This window comes from Centropristis striata, chromosome 3, assembly GCF_030273125.1.
Source record: "Centropristis striata isolate RG_2023a ecotype Rhode Island chromosome 3, C.striata_1.0, whole genome shotgun sequence".
NCBI classification, from domain to species: Eukaryota; Metazoa; Chordata; class Actinopteri; order Perciformes; family Serranidae; genus Centropristis; species Centropristis striata.
The window spans coordinates 21674202-21695914 of NC_081519.1; the positions used below are offsets into that span (position 1 = coordinate 21674202).

General features: G+C 39.3%; 1 pseudogene; it reads left to right on the top strand.

Annotated features, from left to right (window-relative positions):
- Positions 1–10151: 10151 nt before the first annotated feature.
- LOC131963156 (deleted in malignant brain tumors 1 protein-like) lies at positions 10152–21490 on the top strand (annotated as a pseudogene).
- The last annotated feature ends 223 nt before the right edge of the window (positions 21491–21713 follow it).

Sequence of the window (21713 nt, forward strand, 5' to 3'; positions counted from 1 at the left end):
TATTATAATTATTGTTATGCTACTTTTGTTGATTGATTGTTGTCCTACTTACACCTTCTATATGCAAATTAAATTTAAGACATATTGTGTCATAATTATATGATCTATTTTGCAAAAGGGTTGGTCCAAATACCAATGATTCATTGTCGAACATACGTCACACTTTCACCGAGGAGAACAGGGTTTGTGTCCTGTGTGAATACAAGAGTAAATGACTTTTTACGTAACTTCCGTTTTTTATACAACTTCCGTGACTCACGTCACCCTCGTACTACTTCACCTCCAGCAATTACATTAATTTATTTACTGTTTAAACTGTATTTTATAAGACCTTACCAGGGAGTTTTTTGCCCTTAATCTAGGTCAGTGGCTTTCTAGCCTAACTTCACAGTGCATGTATATATAATGACGTGTGTGCTACTTTCTGAACGATCCGCGGTACCATTAGCCTTGAAACGTAGCCTTATGCTAAAATCGTTTAAATTAATTTTCCCCCTCTTAAATACCTACACTCAATACACCATAATGACAACGCAGGAACAGAATTTTAGAAATGTTTTCTAATTTATTAAAAAGAAAAAACTGAAATCACATTACAATAAGTTTTAAGACCCTTTACTCAATACTTAGTTGAAGCGAATTTGGCAGCAGTTACAGCATCTGGAGTTTCATCAAGCTTTGCAAAGCTGTATTTTCTGCCATTCTTCTCTGCAGATCCTCTCAAGCTCTGTCAGGTTGTATGTGGACCATCGGTGGACAGCCATTTTCAGGTTTCCCCAGAGATGTTAAATTGGGCTCAAGTCATTCCTTAATGTTCATCCCTAACATAAACATGTATCAAGTAGTGTAATTCATTACTTTTTACAGGGAGTATTTTAAGGGCTGTTAGAAAAATTGCACGAGGAAACCCTGAAAATTGAATAATCTGACTCCAACAGGAAAAAACCTCACCAATTATTTCTGCGCAGTGTTTGATGGGGAATGATGAGCTGGAGACGTCCAAGTTCTCAGTTTAACATAGTTTTATTACAATACGTCAAAAAATTTGCATTTTACAGAGATTCTCTGGGTTCACTCTCCATGTCCCTGATACACACAGACGGGTGTCAGTTCGTGAAGCCTGAACCACATACAGAGACAGAGATAATATTCAAATTATTTTAACAGGGCACTCCCACGCATCCAATAAGTGTAATTGCTATAAACCACGTCAAGTAGAGCACACCTTAGGCTGAAAAGGTAACTGAATGTTCAAGCAGCAGCATGTGGATTGGCAGGTTATTTTGTAATGCTACTTGTTGACAAATACTTGTTGACTTATGAAAGTGCACGTACGCCTCTGGTCTTCAACTAGCCCAAGAGAGCACATGTCATGCCGCTGCTCATCTCTTTGCACTGGCTTCCAGTCGCAGCCCGGATCAAATTCAAATCCTTATCTCTTGCCCTCAAAATAGTAACTGGCACAGCTCCTGCATATCTGAACTCTTTTGATCAAGTCCACAAACCCTCCCGCCCACTACGCTCTTCGCACGAAAGGCGTCTGGCTCTTCTGCTGCTGAAGTTTGACTGACCGCTCGCACTACCTGAAAGTACTTGCGTCCTATTGGACTCAAACTTAACCCATGGCACTTACTCTTGTGTTGTTTGTGACTAGATAGTGCTAGATAACATTGTAGAATTGTAGAACAACCTTTAAACTAACATGCTGAGCATAACTCAGGTGAAATCAAATAACCAGTCTACAGTCCACTCTGCTGCAGCTTATCTCAAGCTGTTGTTTTAAAGTAAACTCCCACCTGACTGGTGAAATTAGATTTTCTTCTTACATTATAAGTACATTGTTTAAATGAGTACATAATGTCAGTGTGATACACTCTAAAAAATATGGCAGTGTGGAAGCATGTAACAGAGTCCGTTTACTCTCACTTAGAACAACAACAGTAAGGTTACAGCTCTGGCATTTCACTCAGCATAGTTCAAAACTCTCTAATAACTAGCCCACCAAGCTACAAGACAGCTCTCCTGTCAACAGTCCTCCTCATTCTCCTGTTCAGTTCTTAAGCCTTTAGTGAACATTACACTTAATCTTGTAAATGACAGTTTTCATGGTCTTAAAACCAACAATCTTTTCACCTCTACGAATCTAGACTCCATTGTCTAACAAAGGGATAACCTTCACTGTTGCAAAATGTAGAATTTTAAATTGAAAATTGGAAATTGGAGATTTAAACTGTCGAGAAGATGGACTCCCCAAAAAATTATGAATATTATACTTGTTTTCAGTGCTGGCATGTGCATGAACGTGTGTGCACATAAGCCATTTCAAAGAAAAGACAGTATTATCTAGTGCCAGATAGGCCTAGCCCAGGGGTAGGCAACCTGCGGCGCCGGAGCCGCATGTGGCTCTTCAGGCAGTGTGCAGCGGCTCCCTGTGTTTGTGACAAAAAAATAAACAAAATAAAATCTTTTCACTTATCATTGGTTGAGGCCCAAAGCAAAATGTGTAGCTTATATACAGCATTTAGCTTAAGGAAGTCTATGGACTGGCACCTTGACCTCTACATTTTTGAAACTTCAAGTCTAGTTTTGAGTTTCCCTCTGTAAGCTAGCTTTCAATTCCAAATCACCTGAGTTATTTCTTCAGTGTCCAGCCTCTCTTTTGCACTTGGGTTCTCTCTGCACTCTGATAAAATCATATTAATAAATGCTCATTATGACCTATTGGTAATGCTGGTAGGCTAATTTAGACTGTAGGCTCTTTTATCTTCATTGGAAGGTTCAAATTAAGATTTGTGGCTCCATTCAGACGGTTTTTTGTGTGTTTTTTTTGGCCAACAATGGCTTTTTAGTTAGTAAAGGTTGCCGACCCCTGGCCTAGCCCGCCCCTTCTTTTTTGGGCATCACAGTTTACTGAATTGAATCATTGGTATTTTGAGAACTTATTGCTAAGCACACAAGGAAAAACAAATTACTCATTTAAAAATACATTCCACAACACCTTGCACTGGCTCCCATTGTGCCAGACAATAGACTTCAAAACTGCATTCAAAAAATGTTATTGGTCCGCCTCACCTCAAAATTATTATTGGCTCACTGTAATATTATCCTTGCCAAGTACTGGAAGTGTCATTCACAGTCACACCCAGAAAAAACAATTAATGTGAAGCTGTATCTTCTTATCCATCATAACTGACACATGAAAGCATACTACACAACATTAATCCTTCCCCACTCTGTCCCTATTAATATGTAAAGTAAATGACTGTAGTGTAACAGGAGGGTTGAAAGCCTTTCAGTATGCACTGGGGGACAGTTGTACAGTGTGAACATGAGTCTCTGTATATTTCTGTAATATTATTCATATTATTCGTGTTGTAGCTGGTGAAGCAGCACAGGCAGGCAGTACCCAAGATTTAAGACATAATGGAGAGTCTTAAAAGCTCCAGGCAGGTGTCAGACAAAACTCCATACAGCCAATGAACAGCAAAGACGAACTGACAAAAGACAAGGGAACACGGAGACTAAAGTTGCAAGTGAATAATCTAAATTGTTTTAACCCCTTTTCCTTTAATAGAAAATGTCACGAGGTTAAGGAAAGATGTGCCTAAGGTGTGCCCAGAGAATTCAACCATGCTCTCAGTACTGACACTGACAATTCCCCCATGTACATTATTAACATTAAAATAAACTGTGCAATATCAATATTCTATGTGTAATAGTGTGAATTCAACCATTCAGTATGTCTTGTGATTCAATTTAGCTTCATTTGTTTTTCTTTTTTTTCTTTTACTTTAATTCCCTGCTGCTTCTTGTTATTGCACTGTACTATTCTGCTGTGGAATTAAAAATAATCTTAAATGTGGCCAACCCAGTGAAAACTATTACTTAAGTGCCACGAATGGAATGAAATAAAAAGGAAGAGTTAGCACTCACAAAAGTGAAATTATATTGTTGTCACATTTAGAATGTTTGCTAACGCTCCCGTCCACTCATATTTATCAACATGTCCCAATTAGTATGATTATATTAAATGTTTGTTTTTTTAATTGTGTTGGGTCTACACCAAAAGGCTAAAATGTTCTCAAGAAACAGACTTCAACCAACATAGCACAGCTAAATAACAAACAAAGAGCAAATTATACCAGAAAGTGGCAATGACCAATCATTGAACTTATTGATTACTCGGTGTTGGAAAGTTAGAGTCGGCTCCTGTTGGATTAGAATCCTGGACCTTTCCATCCCTGAGAATGAGACTTATTTTATTATTATATTGCTTATACACACCTTTTCACAAGTTGAGGCATTGACATCACATTTGCAAAACTGGGGGATTTTGTCTTTTTAAACTTGAAATGATTACACAGTCAAATGTTCAGAAAAAATAAAAGGCATGAAAAAGTATTCCACTTTGGGTGTATTGTTGAAAAAATTGGTGAAATGTGTTAAAACGTGAGATGAAATAGAAAAGGTTGTGCGTACATTCCTGAATTTGACTGTAGAGCTGTCTTTTGACTGATCTGAACACCATTTGAAACATGTTATCTTGTATCCAAGGAATGTCAGTTTGGTAACATTTGCATGAAGACTGAATGAAGGTATTAATTGATTTTGCATATTTTGAAAAATATAGCATGACAGACTTCTGAATTGAGTCGATGTGTTCCCTGATTTATTTTGTTTTAAACACACTTTTTCATTTTATCACACATTTCTAATAATGTCTAATGTATGTGAGAATAACAACTGGAAAGAACTCACATACACAACACAGCAATAAGAAAAAAGATTGTTTCAGTAAAATATGTATTTCACAATTTGCATTGTGATTGCAGAAGGCCGGGACCGAGCCCCAGTGCCCACTGTTTATCAGTAAGATACATCAACTTTCTCATAGCAGAGACGTGACCAGATGTTTTCTGACTGGGGCGGCCTAAAAGGGGCACTGACTTATGCATGGGTCTTTTACTTCACTGGGAAAAGAAAGAAAACTTCTGGAACACTTCTGTAATTAAAGAGTTGAACTGTATAAGTGTCCTTATTGTACCACATTCCACTGTGTATCAGGAAGACAAATCAACTTCCTTGAACAAGTGCTTGGTTGTGTGGTTATTCAGAATTCCCCTTGTCCAGACTTTTTTGGCTGACTTGTGCACCATTACCATTTCTGTCTCCACTACTCTGCTCTACTGCATAGAAGGTTTTTGGGGGGCAATAGAATGTTAACAGTAGATCAGATCATATTTTATGACAAATTAATGCAGAAAACTAGGTAATTTCAAAGGGATGACATACTTTTCATGTAAATATACAGTAACACATAATACATAACCTTGCCTAACTTGTAAGGGTTGCCGGTCAAGACAGTCAACATTCTTGAACTTCTTTCAAGGTACCTCATAGGAACATACCAGGCATGGTGCCATTTGATCGACCTCTCGGCCCTATAAAATGTCTGGAGTACTGAGGGAGGCGGCACAGGTGCGCAGCTCACAGGGGCCCTGACAAAGCACTGCCAGTCAGCCTAAGAGGACAACTACCTGTTTCACACCTGGAAAAGGTAAGTGAATGATGATGGCTACCATGATGGCGGCAGTAGTGGTGGTAATTAATAGCACAGTGCAGCATATTTTCTACAAAATACTGTACTGTGGTAAAGCTACCTAAAGCCAAAATCTAAGGGGGAAATCTAGTTTGATCAGCTGAAACGTTTTTGAACTCATTTTCAGAACAACTGCAGTAAAAGGAATGTGATACATTATACTTGACTGCCGATGCTGATGTTGGATTATATATTGATTGGAATTATTTACAATATTTGTATGTGTGTACTGTATCTCTGTGGGGATATATAAGTCATGAATTTCCTGACCAAAAATAATGCTATCTGTTGCTGCCAGATTCAGCAGCATCACTGGGCTCCACATTTGGTGATTTCCATGTTTTTACTTTAATCTCCTCTTCCCAAGATTTTCAGATATAAAAATAATCTTATTCACAAACCCACGTTTTGAAAATAAAATGGTTTAACCTGACAGCATTTTTGTAACCAAATTTTGCTTTTGTTTTATCTGAATAAAAAAAATCTGAAAATATTCACCTGACCATTTGATCTACAAATTAAGTTCCACAAAGTGAAGTCACTGTAGTTGTAGTTGTCTAACAGATGCCATTGCCTAGGCATGCATTCACATCGGTCATGGTGTGGGGCTTTCAAAGGGGATTCAGTTACAGTAGAAAAGCAATGGTAAAATAATTATAATAATAATAAACATTCCCTTCCTTTTATGGCCAAATTTATAGTTATTACTACACAAAAATGGCTAAAAAAAATGTAATTCAACTACTTGAAACTCTTCACAAATCCCACATTTCTATCGTGAAATAGTTCATAGCGAAGCTATCGGGGCAAGTTATTTTGTCTATTGAAAGCACTTGGTAACCTTGATCATCAAAGGCTATGGGTTAAAAACAACTGGAGTTCTCCTTTAAGGTAGACGCCAATCATTGCACATCGATCTAGAGTGTAGAGTGTGTATGTTCATGCAGGCAAACACCCAGAGTGGGAAACAACTGCTGTACTGTTCATACTACTGATGTACTGTAGAGTTCACAAGTGTTTATGTGTAGCTTTTAATGGCTTAACATTGGTTTTAATTTTAAAAATGGTTTTGTACTCATTTGTGTGTTTTATAGCTAATTGTTAAGTGAAAACAAGACATTATTTTAGATAATTTTAACTTGATAAGCTGATTCAAAGACATTATTTAATTGAATTTAAAAGGTTGAAACCACTAATGGGGATAAGTGAACATAATGCACATAAATGAGTTCACTTTATTTTGAACTTGCATAGCAAAGTTGAAACAACAATAACTGTACAGTCATGTTGACTCACAGAAGGTAATTCAAAGCTTAACTAGAATCAAAATAATGAGTTGTTTTTACTTGAAATTTTAAGGCAGCTGGGAAACTTATGATTGTAAGTAGAACCAAGTAAAACATGTCTATTACCAAGTAAATAAGACAAAAGTGTACCGTAAAAGAAAGTGTGGCTTCTTTCCACAGTATTACCACTTTCTTACTTTGTACTTAAACCAAGACTGTTCAGCTCTACATTACCATGTATTTTTTGTAGTGTTACCACATAAACTATATAGTAGTCATGCTTAACCTGGTAACATTGCAGGAAATACATGGTAAAGGTTAGAACGGACAATATATAAAGCTGAACAGTCTTGGTTTAATTACATAATAAGAAACTGGTAATACTGTGGAAAGAAGCCACGCTTTCTTTTACAGCACAATTTTGTCTTATTTACTTGGTAAATATACATGTTTTACCTGGTAACACTACAGAAAGTTCAAGGATCCTGGTGGCATATTTGCCAGGTAAGTACTAAATAAAATCAGGCATGATAAATAAATGAGAAAAGTTATTACCAGCCAAAACAGTCCAATAACCTAGTAATTAGATGCAGAGTTGTTTTTTAGTAATAGTTGAGATATTTCAAGGCAATTAGTTCATATTTACTCTATAGTTGCGAGTTATAGTTTCTTTCTTTTTACGTTGTAATTACCCAGTAAATACACGGTAAGTAAGGGACTGTAAAAGAAAGTGTTACCAATTGTTTTGTTATCATGGGATAACAAAAGGCTGTTGTCTCGTGATAATGACACAATTAACTTGTGATCTTAAGATAACAGTGGAAATAAAGTGTTGGAACTGTGACCTTTTCAGGCTTCAGTCCAATTTTAAAATATTAAAATATGTAAAGGAATATTATCAGGCAAATAATAATAATAATAATAATAATAATAACAATAATAATAATAATAATAGGCAATCACAAATAACCTACATGAGTCTGCTATCATAAACGGTCTAAAGTTTTTCAGCAGAGTGAGTATTACGGTTGTAACCAGTAAACAAATTAATTTTTTTCAATAACTAAATATGTCATTCAAAGAAACTATTGTACATTCATTTAATTCCAAGGATGTGATCAGATAATATATAAAACATATCAATGTCAATATCATTGAAACTTCCCAGATGTACAAGTTGGCTAATTCTAGGATTTAGCAATCCTGTGAATCACTAAACTAATATTTAGTTGTATGACCACAGTTTTTTATAACTGCTTCACATCTGTGTGACATTGAGTCAACCAACTTGTGGCATCTTTCAGCTGTTATTCCACTCCAAGATTCTTTAACAACATTCCACAATTCATTTACATTTCTTGGTTTTGCTTCAGAAACAGCATTTTTGATGTCACCCCACAAGTTCTCAATTGGATTAAGGTCCGGGGATTGGGCTGGCCACTCCATAACATAAATGTTGTTGGTTTGGAACCAAGATTTTGCTTGTTTACTAGTGTGTTTGGGGTCATTGTCTTGTTGAAACACCCATTTCAAGGGCATGTCCTCTTCAGCATAAGGCAACATGACCTCTTCAAGTATTTTGACATATGCAAACTGATCCATGATCCCTGGTATGAGATAAATAGGCCCAACACCATAGTAGGAGAAACATGCCCATATCATGATGCTTGCACCACCATGCTTCACTGTCTTCACTGTGTACTGTGGCTTGAATTCAGAGTTTGGGGCTCGTCTCACAAACTGTCTGCGGCCCTTGGACCCAAAAAGAACAATTTTACTCTCATCAGTCCACAAAATGTTCCTCCATTTCTCTTTAGGCCAGTTGATGTGTTCTTTGGCAAATTGTAACCTCATCTGCACATGCCTTTTTTTAACAGAGGGACTTTGTGGGGGATTCTTGTAAATAGATTAGCTTCACACAGACGTCTTCTAACTGTCACAGCACTTACAGGTAACTCCAGACTGTCTTTGATCATCCTGGAGCTGATCATTGGCTGAGCCTTGACCATTCTGATTATTCTTCCATCCATTTTGATGGCTGTCTTCCGTTTTCTGCCACGTGTCTCTGGTTCTGCTCTCCATTTTAAAGCATTGGAGATCATTTTAGCTGAACAGCCTATAATTGTTTGCACCTCTTCTTTATTAAGTTTTCCCCTCTCCAATCAACTTTTTAATCAAAGTACGCTGTTCTTCTGAACAATGTCTTGAACGACCCATTTTCCCCAATTGCACAGCCTTAAGAGCGTGCATATCACGAATGCTGGGTCTGGTTGGTTTTCTAAGAATCTACTGCACTTACTGGTACCTTGTTTGCCATGTAGCAATAAAAAATATACTTAAAACCTGGATTAATCTGGTTAGTCATATTGGACTGCTATTATTTTGATATTTTATTAGGGATGTATAGAACTGCACTGACTCTTGATGGCATTTTCGTGACAAGAAAAAACTTGTGTTACAACTATGAAACCTTACAATTAAGCAGACTCTTCCTTACTTTTTGAGGTTGACAGGTGACTAGTAATGTCTTTGGACCCAAATACTCTGATATGGTTCCATTCTCACAGGTGGATTTTCTTACAAGCTGATTACATGCTGATTCTTCTAATGTAATCTAAACTTATATCTGATCTATGTAATCTAATATAACGTCTGCCTCTAATATTTGTGAATGGTCCATGATCTGATTTCTCGTGTCTCTTATCTCCAGGATTTGGCTCATGGTGAGGATGGCTAGGGGCCTGCCGTTGCTCCTGCTAATGCAGACTTTAACTGTTTTGACAGGTAAAGTGACTGACATATTTTCAGGTTGCACATTAAGCATAAATTTGTCTTTAAGTTGCACTAATTATAGTTTTATTTTTCAAATAAATTAAATTATCATACTTCTTGTAATGGGAAGGGAGTTGCAGGGAGTTTCAAAACCAAATAGAATTAGTCTACCTCACTACTCTGCAGTCCCTTCTTGCTCTATGGAACATTTCAGTGTCTTTCTGCTCATTGTTTTCATATTCTGGAAATCAAAATCCTTTACTACATGTAGCAGGGAGAAAAGACTACAGCCTGGCTGCTCCCTGCCGAACATATAGCTTGTCTTGACTTAAATAGCATGAGATACTCATGTGAACAGAATTAAAAACAAAAAAACCAAAGGTACATAGAGCAAAAACACACTAAAATCATAGCAGATATTATTGTACAACCACTTATGCTGTGTCAGCCACTGTCAGTAATAAGCTAACAAACTACATTAATAAGCTAAAGAGATGCTTACTACACTAACCAGTCTGATTCGCCTGCTAGTTGAGTCCTCACCTGAGTCTGGAGGCTCACCACAGATTCATCTAATGGAGAAAATAGACCAGACACAAACACTACCGCCGCAGCCCGAAGCCCGCAAACCGCAAGCTGCAGAATCTCATGGTCATATGGTTTGGGTAGTGACCGTTAGAATTAGATTGCGGTATAAGTGGTTGAAATTAGTTTCCTCCATAGGGTGGCTGGGCTCAGCTTAGGAGATAGAGTGAGGAGCTCAAACAGGGGGAAGGAGGTTCTCTGGGCACATCCAACTAGTAAAGAGTTAAACCGTAAACAGACCCTTTCTTCCTGGGGTCATCACTCAGAAAAACCACCAAGATTGGATCTTTTCCAACTCACAATTTTTATTGTTTGCAAGAAATGCAACCACGTGTGGAAAAAACAATAGAAACACAGTCCTGACTCCTCAAGACTGTCCTTCTCCATGTATTATATTGTCATATACTTGCAAACATGCCAAAACACACATAATTCTTTATTAAATCATTATGTGACATTGTAACATCTGTATGCAATATCTTTATTTTCACAGTTTCTCAAACAACGCCTGGTCAAACATTGAGACTTGTCGGCGGTAACAGCAGATGCTCTGGCAGAGTGGAGATCAACCATGGCGGCCAGTGGGGGACGGTGTGTGATGACGGCTGGGGAATGAATGATGCCCAGGTGGTTTGTCGACAGTTGGGCTGTGGCAGGGCTCTGTCAGCACCACATAGAGCAAGTTTTGGACAAGGCACTGGACACATTTGGTTAGATAACATTCAGTGTTCAGGCAGTGAGTCATCACTCAGAGAGTGTCCTCATCAGGGATTAGGGTCCCACGACTGTGCTCATGTAGAAGATGCGAGTGTCATATGTGAAGGTAAGTCTATGCATACCACACACTGCACATGGTATTTTCTCACATACAACTAGAGAAGGCATCTTATAACATAGAACTAACTTGATACAATGCATATTAGCAATCCTCTTCCATTGTGATAAGCAAACTTAAATCTTCAACTGTGTTAAGCAAGTGTACAATTTAGGCATTACTTTGTGTTTAGACCATTCATTCATCATCTGCATATTATAACATTTGGCTCAATGCCAGGGAAAATAAAAGGGGATGCAGACAAGATTGTCCTTTGTGGCCATTTTGAGAGGGAAGGATTGGATGAGACTCCACTAATTACTATCTCTGCCACAGGCGTTCTATACAAAAGTCTTATCTCATCGAAAATTAATGATTTAAAAATAGAAATTGTCATTTTTGGTTTCTATTATTTTTGGATGTGTCACCAAAGAAGGTAATGGGAAGTTATCTGGGATGTCATACTTAATGAACATTGACTTGCAGATGAAGAAGACCAATTTACAATAAAAAGATAAGTTAGTGTTAGATTAAGATAATGTAAATAGGATATGAGCAGTGACTTTATATAATAAAATGTAGGTGCAACTTAACTGGTGAAATGGTTTCCCAAATGTGACACTAAAGTTTGCAGTTGCCATGTGAGCTGATAGATTTTGTTTTGACTTCAACCAGAAATCACCACGACAACCACACCTGCTCCACCAACACCACCAAGTGTTCCAGTGAGGCTGGTCAACTCTAACAGCAGCTGCTCTGGCAGAGTGGAGATCTTCCAGAGTGGCAGGTGGGGGACGGTGTGTGATGACATCTGGGATTTGAATGATGCTCAGGTGGTTTGTCGACAGCTAGGCTGTGGCAGGGCTTTGTCAGCACCACAAAACGCACACTTCGGAGAGGGAAGCGGACAAATCTGGTTAGATAATGTCCGGTGTTCAGGAAATGAGTCATCGATAACAGACTGTCCACATCAAGGATTCGGGTCCCACAACTGTATTCACAGAGAGGATGCTAGTGTAATTTGTGAAGGTAAGTTATGCATCTGGTAAGCATGCAAGGATTAAATGATCAAGCACCGTTACGTTTCTTTTTTCAATACTGGTGTAATTCCAACTTGTAGTTGCCATGTGAGTTGTCAAAGATTTTGCTTTCTCTTCAACCAGAAATAGCCACAGTGAGGCTGGTCAACTCTGCCCAACGGTGCTCTGGCAGAGTGGAGATCAACCATGGCGGCCAGTGGGGGACGGTGTGTGATGACGGCTGGGGAATGAATGATGCCCAGGTGGTTTGTCGACAGTTGGGCTGTGGCAGGGCTCTGTCAGCACCACAACGTGCATATTTTGGACAAGGCACTGGACAAATTTGGTTAGATGACCTTCGGTGTTCAGGCAGTGAGTCATCACTCAGAGAGTGTCCTCATCGGGGATTAGGGTCCCACAACTGTGGTCATGGAGAAGATGCGAGTGTCGTATGTGAAGGTAAGTCTATGCATAACACACACTGCACATGGTATTTTCTCACATACAACTAGAGAAGGCATCTTATAACATTGAACTAACTGGATACTAGACATATTAGGAATCCTCTTCAACTGTGTTAAGCAAGTGTACAATTTAGGCATTACTTTGTGTTTAGACCATTCATTCATCATCTGCATATTATAACATTTGGCTCAATGCCAGGGAAAATAAAAGGGGATGCAGACCAGGGTGGGAATTTCACGACGGCCACGACGGCCATGGCCGTCGTTGCCCCACACTTTGGCCTTGATGCCCTGTGAGAAAATGTTCAATTTGCGGGCAAGGTGGCCTTTGTGCCCCTGTCAAAGTTCCAGTATAAACACGCTAGTGACGCGTGCTGGGCTTATGGAATTATACAGCCATCCTAGTGGTCAAACCCCGACCCGCTCCCCGTCCTTCAGACATGCGCATCAACACATGGCTCATTTGAATATTCTAATGAGCCATGTGTTGATGCGCAGCACAGGCAAGCTAGCGGGACAAGCTGTTTTGATATGTTGTGACTGAAGTATGTGGTAGTATTTGACAGGACTTACGTTTTTATAGAAAGTACTATTGATAGGTAATTACCATTGTATTAGCCTATTTAAAGTTGACTCGTTAACGTTACATTTTTGCGTCATGAAAACTAGCAATAGCTAGCTAGTTGGGATAGCGCTAACGTCTCCATACCTCAGGGACAAGGGCTCGACATTTAGCTGATGTAGATTTCACCTCAGCAGGTTCCTTTTTTATGGCAGGAGGAGGCATTTCTCTTTCTTTACTCTTAGATGAACTCAGGCAGGAGATTCATTTTGCCATCTTTTCAAAATATATGCATCTGCCATATTTTCAAAACAGGTTCATTTGTCATTTTCCAAAAAGGTTCTTTCTAATATATTTAATATATTGTGCACTGCACTGTGTCAGGAGAAAGTGTATCTCTGATACTTCTGTGTTTAGGTCACAGTGGTGGCTGTTGTCTTTCTCTACCAGTACCTTCTCACTTCTATGGCCAGGCTCTAACACTGTTTCAGCCTCTCTCTGTCACTCACATTATCTCTCTCTCTCTCTCTCTCTTAATGCAATGTTTTACAATATGATATGTTTTTCAATGTTTTTAAACTAAAACAAATGTTTTAATACATAATTAATGTTTCTTGGTGAATGAGAATGTTAAGGTATTAATCTGAAAGGTAAAACCAGCGTAATTAACCAAACGGCCTTTGTGCCCTGTCATGTGGCCTTTGTGCCCTTAAAAAAAATGTGAACGGGAAGGCCAAATGGCCTTGCCCCTAAAATGAGGAAATTCCAAGCCTGATGCAGACAAGATTGTCCTTTGTGGCCATTTTGAGAGGGAAGGATTGGACGAGACTCCACTATCTCTGCCACAGGCGTTCTATACAAAAGTCTTATCTCATCGAAAATTAGTGATTTAAAAATAGAAATTGTCATTTTTGGTTTCTATTATTTTTGGATGTGTCACCAAAGAAGATAATGGGAAGTTATCTGGGATGTCATACTTAATGAACATTGACTTGCAGATGAAGAAGACCAATTTACAATAAAAAGATAAGTTAGTGTTAGATTAAGATAATATAAATAGGATATGAGCAGTGACTTTATATAATAAAATGTAGGTGCAACTTAACTGGTGAAATGGTTTCCCAAATGTGACACTAAAGTTTGCAGTTGCCATGTGAGCTGATAGATTTTGTTTTGACTTCAACCAGAAATCACCACAACAACCACACCTGCTCCGACAACACCACCAAGTGTTCCAGTGAGGCTGGTCAACTCTAACAGCAGCTGCTCTGGCAGAGTGGAGATCTTCCAGAGTGGCAGGTGGGGGACGGTGTGTGATGACATCTGGGATTTGAATGATGCTCAGGTGGTTTGTCGACAGCTAGGCTGTGGCAGGGCTTTGTCAGCACCGCGATACGCACACTTCGGAGAGGGAAGCGGACAAATCTGGTTAGATGATGTCCGGTGTTCAGGAAATGAGTCATCGATAACAGACTGTCCACATCGAGGATTCGGGTCCCACAACTGTATTCACAGAGAGGATGCAAGTGTAATTTGTGAAGGTAAGTTATGCATCTGGTAAGCACGCAAGGATTAAATGATCAAGCACCGTTACGTTTCTTTTTTCAATACTGGTGTAATTCCAACTTGTAGTTGCCATGTGAGTTGTCAAAGATTTTGCTTTCTCTTCAACCAGAAATAGCCACAGTGAGGCTGGTCAACTCTGCCCAACGATGCTCTGGCAGAGTGGAGATCAACCATGGCGGCCAGTGGGGGACGGTGTGTGATGACGGCTGGGGAATGAATGATGCCCAGGTGGTTTGTCGACAGTTGGGCTGTGGCAGGGCTCTGTCAGCACCACAACGTGCATATTTTGGACAAGGCACTGGACAAATTTGGTTAGATGACCTTCGGTGTTCAGGCAGTGAGTCATCACTCAGAGAGTGTCCTCATCAGGGATTAGGGTCCCACAACTGTGGTCATGGAGAAGATGCGAGTGTCATATGTGAAGGTAAGTCTATGCATAACACACACTGCACATGGTATTTTCTCACATACAACTAGAGAAGGCATCTTATAACATTGAACTAACTGGATACTAGACATATTAGGAATCCTCTTCAACTGTGTTAAGCAAGTGTACAATTTAGGCATTACTTTGTGTTTAGACTATTCATTTGTAAACAAACCAAAAAAGGAGCCTGATGATTAAATTATCAAGTACACTTCCATTCAAAATCTAGGGCTTTGGGACAGAAACTCTGTCCCTCCAGTTTCGAATGTACCCATCATCATCTGGCACAGCCAAGTACTTTTTATGTCTATAGATGCCCTGATCACATTTTTGCCGCTGATATTTATTGCTTATCATCTATGAAACATATGTTTTTATTTGTTTTGTTATAGCCCCTCATGGTTGTATTACACTCTAGATTATTTTGACTGCTTGACTGGTGTATTGGAATCTCCACCAGGTAGCAGCGTGACCTTAGTCATAGAAAAAGAATAAGAATATTACTTGCAATACTCTTCTTCTATTTCCGTGCTATAACTTCTGTGTGATTTTACCATATGAATAAAGAGTCACAAAAGTCAATCTTTGATTCAAGCTCAGTTTGATTCAGCATTATTCCTATTTCCCATGGATATTTACCTTTCTTTTAAACACAGAAAGTTAAAGAGTGATTTGGCATTCACAGAAACCAATATCGCTGAATGTGAGCTACATCCAGGTTACTTCCCCCGCCTTGATATACCATTCGTTGTCCTAGTGGCTGACTCGGTTCAGACTGGAAGCTCCCAACATAGCTGGACCAAACATAGCATCTAAAACTGGCGGAGGCTAGTTCAATGACAGGAAACACAGGACCGAGGTGGTTTTCTTGTCAGGTTTGGCTCCAGACACCACAGGGCTGAGTCTGTGAATCGAACTGTAACTTCACAGCTACCACAGCCACCTAGCCAGTGGCAGCTACAGTTAGCAGCAGTTAGCTAGCTTAGCTTAGTAAATCAACAAGTAAAGCTCACCTCGATAATGTATTCACAGTTGTAAGCAACTAGTTTGCCCCCTATCAACCATGATGTTATTAAAGCTGATCTCCCAATCACATATTTTTTTTCTGAAAAATTTCACTATGGCCTACATGATTTTCTCTCTGAGGTAGAGTATTGTAATAGTTCCTTACACCCTGTCCATTGTGTATCTGGATAGATATTTCAAGAAACTAGATATACAATGATCAATCAAGCAATCAATCAAAATTACTTCATGAATCCCCGAGGGGAAATTCAGTGAGTCTGCTAGCTCTGTTAGAATGAGACAGCCTGATGGCTGTAGGAGCGAAGGATCTTTTGAATCTCTCCGTCCTGCAACGGAGAGAGAGGAGCCGTCCACTGCTGTTTTTTGGTCCATGACGGTGTTGTGTAGCGGATGATCCGGGTATTTCAGTATGGCCTCAAGCATCTTGACAGTGCATCTCTCCGCCATCTCCTCCAGTGTGTCCAACCTGGTTCTAACCACAGAACCAGCTCTTTAGACCAGTCTGTCCAACCGCCTTGCATCTCTGTGTCTAATGCTGCCTCCCCAGAAGACTGCAACATAAAACAACACACTACCACCACAGACTGATAAAACATCTGCAGCATCTTACTACAGATGTCCAGAGATCTGAGCTTCCTTAAGAAAAAGAGGCGGCTCTGCCCCTTTTTGTAGCTAGCGTCTGTGTTTAGGGACCAGTCCAACTTAGTATCCAGGTTTACACCTAGATACTTATAACTTGGCACCACCTCCATGTCCTATCTTCTCAATTATTAAACATGATAGGCTCCTGTCCTAAAAGGGCTTTAATGAATTGTGAAAATTTGTCAGTATCATACAATTTAGTTTGCATAGTTTTATTTGAACGTGCTGAAAAGACCACAAACATTTGCAAAATAAACCAACATCAAGTTGCCGATCATTTAACAGGAATCAACAAAAGCTGTGTACACATTATTCAGCCCCTTTGAAAAACTAGGAATGGACATATCAGCGTTAGACAAGTACATTAAAAGATCATCTGCATATTATAACATTTGGCTCAATGCCAGGGAAAATAAAAGGAGATGCAGACAAGATTGTCCTTTGTGGCCATTTTGAGAGGGAAGGATTGGATGAGACTCCACTAATTACTATCTCTGCCACAGGCGTTCTATACAAAAGTATTATCTCATCGAAAATTAGTGATTTAAAAATAGAAATTGTCATTTTTGGTTTCTATTATTTTTGGATGTGTCACCAAAGAAGATAATGGGAAGTTATCTGGGATGTCATACTTAATGAACATTGACTTGCAGATGAAGAAGACCAATTTACAATAAAAAGATAAGTTAGTGTTAGATTAAGATAATATAAATAGGATATGAGCAGTGACTTTATGTAATAAAATGCAGGTGCAACTTAACTGGTGAAACGGTTTCCCAAATGTGACACTAAAGTTTGCAGTTGCCATGTGAGCTGATAGATTTTGTTTTGACTTCAACCAGAAATCACCACGACAACCACACCTGCTCCGACAACACCACCAAGTGTTCCAGTGAGGCTGGTCAACTCCAACAGCAGCTGCTCTGGCAGAGTGGAGATCTTCCAGAGTGGCAGGTGGGGGACGGTGTGTGATGACATCTGGGATTTGAATGATGCTCAGGTGGTTTGTCGACAGCTAGGCTGTGGCAGGGCTTTGTCAGCACCGCGATACGCACACTTCGGAGAGGGAAGCGGACAAATCTGGTTAGATAATGTCCGGTGTTCAGGAAATGAGTCATCGATAACAGACTGTCCACATCAAGGATTCGGGTCCCACAACTGTATTCACAGAGAGGATGCGAGTGTAATTTGTGAAGGTAAGTTATGCATCTGGTAAGCACGCAAGGATTAAATGATCAAGCACCGTTACGTTTCTTTTTTCAATACTGGTGTAATTCCAACTTGTAGTTGCCATGTGAGTTGTCAAAGATTTTGCTTTCTCTTCAACCAGAAATAGCCACAGTGAGGCTGGTCAACTCTGCCCAACGATGCTCTGGCAGAGTGGAGATCAACCATGGCGGCCAGTGGGGGACGGTGTGTGATGACGGCTGGGGAATGAATGATGCCCAGGTGGTTTGTCGACAGTTGGGCTGTGGCAGGGCTCTGTCAGCACCACAACGTGCATATTTTGGACAAGGCACTGGACAAATTTGGTTAGATGACCTTCGGTGTTCAGGCAGTGAGTCATCACTCAGAGAGTGTCCTCATCGGGGATTAGGGTCCCACAACTGTGGTCATGGAGAAGATGCGAGTGTCATATGTGAAGGTAAATATTTACGTTTTATAATTCAAATAGCATTTTAGTTAGTTTTTTCTTTTGTTTTGAGATAATACAGTGAAATCAAACTTAATCAAATTCTGACCCTCTTACATTTTTTTGTTTTCTTTGCTGTTTTAGATGTACAACCACTTCTCCAGGCCTCTCAGCTTGTTTGCTCCACTTATCAGATGGAAGTTGGTGTGCCATTGGACAGGCTGCTGTCAGCTGGTTTAAATGCATTCACTGGTCACATGGCATCACCTTACTGTACTGGCTACACAGCTCGTCGTAATACTTTGTGGTACAGAGTGCCACGTCAGGCTGGCTATTGTGGAACTGTAATGAGGGTAAGATTAGCTATGTTATTTTTTATCTGATTATTTGTGTAAAAGTTCTATTCTATTAATGATATGCCTGTTCTCTTTTAATGGTATTATTGTTAACTGCTCTGTAAATGTATTTTCATATTCTCTGCTAAGACTAAAGGTGTGTTCAAACAGAATGCAAGGCAAATTTCAAACTTCCACTAATCATATGAATTTGAACATGCCAAACAGCGTGCTAACTGTTCAGACATTGGCTATAAGCTAAATTACAATGGTAGCACCAACTATGTGTGGGAATGTTCCTGTGTGTTTGTGTTCGGCTTAGCCTCTGACTAAATCAGAACTCACCCGAAACTACTATTTCACAATTCATATAGCTCAACGATAAGCACAAATCTTTTGTTCAAGTTGAAACATTTTCTATGGATTAGGTCCCCCTATGTTAAATAACATTTGCACTAATTGTTTAATAAGGCCTTCGTGAAGCTGAAACATGATAAAGATTAGGATATTCCCTCACTAGTCCCACAGTAGGGAAATCAACTTCTGCCTTTAAACCCATGCTTTACACGCCAATGAACACACACCAGGAGCAGTGGACAGCACATTACTGTGCCTGGGGGGTTAGGTGACTTGCTCAAGGGCACCTCAGCTCTTGTCCTGTTTGTCCTGGGATTGGAAAATAAATGTCATAAAGGGCCATCTTTGATGTTCCTATTGTTGCAATAACATGATAAAGTGCCATATATGGTGTGGTTAAAACTTAAAAGATGCAATACAGTGATATAAAGGCTGCTATGAATGAAAATGGTGTCTCTAACTTTCTAGTCCCATGCTGTTTGCACTAAGAAGTATGATTGCTTATTCAGCTCACTGTGCATTCACCCATCATTTCTCTTTCAGACCAACACCTCCCATGCCATCTACTACAACTCTCTGTTTTTCTACCCTCCAAGCAACGGTTCCTTGGTTCAACCTGAGGTCATTCCGTTTTCCTGTGCCTATCCCCTGGAAACCAACACCAGCCTTAACGCTGTTATCAGACAACAAATGTGAGTCTTTTATTTAATTGGTAACTACAATAGCACACCTTATAGATGTACATCACAGGATATAGAATTATATTGCAGGGGTGAAATACATCTCTCATTGTCTTTCCTTCTCAACAGCCCTCAGGGTGGCCTCACAGGGTCAGGTACCAGAGCCACAGCCTACATGAGTCTTTTCCATGACTCCCGCTATTTATACAGCTACCCACCGGGTCAGGTCACCCTGCCAATCGGATCTGCCCTAAATGTGCAAGTGTATGTGCCTCAGAGTGATCCAAGCTTTGCAGTGGTTCTGGATTGCTGCTATACCACTTACTCTTCAAACCCTGATGACCCCATGCGATACTATCTGATTCATCACAGGTACATGTCCCTCCTAATTTATGGTGATCTATAGTGATGTAGGCTATCGTGATCCTGATGACTCTGTCTGACATTTTTACCAGTTGTCCTACTGACACTCGTCGTGTGTTAGTGGTTGAGAATGGCCGGTCCCTTCGTGCTCGTTTCTCTGCCTTGCTCTTCCAATTCCAGGGTGGCAACCGTGGCATCTACTTACACTGCAAAATACAGCTGTGTGACAAGACCAGCCAAAATTGTGTTCCAGTGAGTTAGACCCTTATCCTCTCACTCAATCAACAATCAACAAGTTAACAATCAATGCTTATATCAAAACACTCGCTATATGAGTCCAATCATTATACCCCTTCTCACCTCACAGTTTTGCAGCAGAAGGTCATATCGCTCTGTTGACAACTCAGATCCACAAAATCGCCTCACCGCTGGACCAATCACATGTGAGTACAAAATTGAATCTGGTATCAGAGCTGATGTCTCACCAATGTTAACTGTATGGAAATTATAACCATGTTTCCTTTTCCTTTTTTCTTGATCTTTAGGGGAGGGCTGACATGTCAATGGAGTGAGCTGATAAACACTGGAACATGATTGTCATGATTATTTTTTTTTTTTATTCCAGATATTGTAATAATTGAATTTAATCACACTTATATTTTATCTACATACTATATGTATTAATTAATGTATATGTATTAATACAAATTCTGATAAAATACAAATTAGTTGGTTGGTACCATTATGCTTGTTCTAATTAATTTTTCATTTTAATGTCTATTAAGTCAGTGAGGTGACAGAAAAGTCTTGAAGTGTTTTTCAGGGGATTTGGGGCAATCATAAGTATAATTATGTATAAGTAATCATAAGTATTGGTGCATATGTTTCGGTATATTGCATGCTCTGATAAGACATAGAATAAGGTGCCTGGGGAACAATAGGGGTATATAACCCTGTGGATTTAAACCTTCCTATAGTCAAACAAATCTCTTTAATTTCTTTCACAATTTTCTCCAAAGAGTGCTTTTGGCCCAATTCTTTACAGATAATGTCCCTGTTGGTAGGGTATTATAAATTTGGACTTTGTTTAAAACAAATACAATAGTATCAAAAACCAGTTTATATACAGTAGACAGAAGACCACAAAAATAACTTGGTAAATAATGTGATGTGAAGGACATTTTGACACTGTATATATGTTTTGTGAGCCATGTCAAAGTCAAATTTGTATTGCTTTGTGAAGGACAATAAAGTTATTTCTGATTTCCAAAAAGCTTCTGTCTTATCTTTTTGTGCTAGATTTTATTTAAAGCTATAATGTTTTTAAACTTACACATGAACAGTTTGCCTTTGTTGGATAGATAAAAGTGAAGCAGTAGTAGTAGATACGGAGGGGGAATTGAACCAGTATCATTGTGGTTTACAGCATGTGCTGTAGCCATTTAGCTAGGCTCTCCAGAGAAACTTTGTACTTCATCTTCAAGTTGTGTATCAGTCAAATGACAATCTTCGCTCTAGTTCCAACTCTAGTTTGTTCTCCACCAATTGCTATAAAAAATGCTGATAGCTAGATGTGAAAGTTC